This window comes from Haplochromis burtoni, unplaced genomic scaffold, assembly GCF_018398535.1.
Source record: "Haplochromis burtoni strain Fernald_Lab_line unplaced genomic scaffold, NCSU_Asbu1 Contig_426, whole genome shotgun sequence".
Taxonomy (NCBI): Eukaryota; Metazoa; Chordata; class Actinopteri; order Cichliformes; family Cichlidae; genus Haplochromis; species Haplochromis burtoni.
The window spans coordinates 266365-268508 of NW_024582787.1; positions in this window are offsets into that span (position 1 = coordinate 266365).

Below are 2144 nucleotides of genomic sequence, written 5' to 3' on the forward strand. Positions count from 1 at the left end.
TTTGAGTTAAAATATATATTTATAATTTTAATAAATGACAAATTAAAAAAGCATGAACATTTTTTGTATCGAAAAAATATCGAACCGTGACACCAAAGTATCGAACCAAACCGAACCGTGAATTTTGTGTATCGTTGCACCCCTACTGCTAGCATCAGGGACTAAACCACATAACGACTTGAAGTATTGAAAAATAGTCAACATGTAAGTGCTAAAATGTATTACTCCTAATGCTAATGATGACTTGCACCCTTACTCCAGCAGTGGAGTAAGGGTGCAAGTACCGATGAGGTCCTGCATTAAAATGATCAGCCTCTCCTTCTCTCTCTTTCGCTATGGTCGGCAGCAGATCACATGACATGGACTAGCAGCCAGCATTAATGGGGGGCAGTCGGCTCGAGTCACTTTGCTGTGCAGAAGTGGATCAGTGAACTCACCACACACTAGGACAGTTTACTGTGTGCACGCAATATGCGCAACACATTTTTTGTTGCAATTTTCAAGTAGGGTCATGCTTTCAAACTAGCTCCAAGCTAGCAAATGACCTTTTTTTAGTTTCAAAGAGATGTGAGGGTACCTCCCAAAGTTTGACCTGCACAGGCCCATCCACTCACTGTCCTCTTCAGGTCATGCTGTTACCACCTTTGCTGCAGAAGCACTAAAATGTATAATCCAGGAAGGGATGGGTGCTGTTCATTGTTTTTAAATTCCCAAATGATGTGGCTTGTTGTGTGAATAACTGCACTAACAGTTTGTGCTGTGACAGTAACATTTTATTTTATTTTACAGTGGTCCCTCACTATAATGCAGTTCACCTTTCGCGGCCTTGCTGATTCCCAGATTTTTTTTTGTGCAATTTTGCAGGCTTTTTTTTTTCTTTTTTTTTTTCTTACAGCACTTTGTGTTCTGCGTTCTGATCGGCTGTAGACCATTGTCAATCAATCTCCGTGCCGTGTCTCCTGTACAGTACAGAATGCATTCAGCTTGTCAAATTTACATAAATCTTCGATCGCTAGCAGTGCAACTCTGAAGTGCTGGACCGTACGGTTGTAGGTTTTCTCCCCAACAAACACAACAATGTTGACGAAACGTTTTGCACGGTCAAAGCCGCCTGCGATAGCACCCAAAAGGCGGAGGAAGATGCTAACCATCGGGCAAAAAGTTGGACTTCTGGACATGCTAAAGGAAGGTAGAAGTTACCATATTTTTCGGATAATAAGGCTAATTAAGCAAAACAAAACAGTCAGATAAGTCAAACTTTACTCAACTCATTCTTCTTGCTTCCTCTACTTCCATACCATTAATTCATTAATGTTGAATTCTTTCACAACTTTTCTATCCCCGTGTTTTGGACCTGTAAACAGGGTTTGATCTTGAACTTTGAGAGTGTTTAAAAAAGAGAGAAAAATGTGAAAATGTTCATGCCTGTCTGAGAAAAGTGTATAAAGTGTGTAGTGAGGGGCTTTGCAGTCTTAAAACATCTATAATAATTGTAAAAAATGAAGTTGGCTACTTCGCAGATTTCACCTATTGCAGGTTATTTTTAGAACGTAACTCCCACGATAAACGAGGGACCGCTGTATAATGTTTGTGTGTTGATGCATCTTGCTAATCAATCTATTGGTCTCATCTAAATATGAACTCTTTTGGCAATAATAAACAAATAAATAAATAAATAAATAACTACACAATGAAAGAAAGGGATGCTGGTAGCTGAAATCTTGAACTTGAGGATCCAAATTAGTAGTCCACAAACCAATGAATGACATCGCGTGTGTCGTGTCCATCTTTTATATACAGTCTATAAACAGGAAAAACAAAGCAGTTAAAGACTACGGTGACTGTGGTGACAATACTCTGTGGATTTGCTATTGAGACCCTGCATATTGCAAATAGTGATTTGAGTTCCTGCTATTATAAAACAAATATTGGTTACTGTAGTGCAGTCATTTAACTTGCAATAACACACTTGAGTTAAATTGACTGACGAAAAACTAAAATGCACCATGAACAGCAAGATGAAGAAAGCATAAATCAAATTCTTTTCTCCATCCCCTTAAAACTGGCTCTGGAGTCAAGATTTGTCTAAAGCCCTCAGGCACAAACCCAACACCAGAAATCCCCTTCTTGTATGAAACTGACTT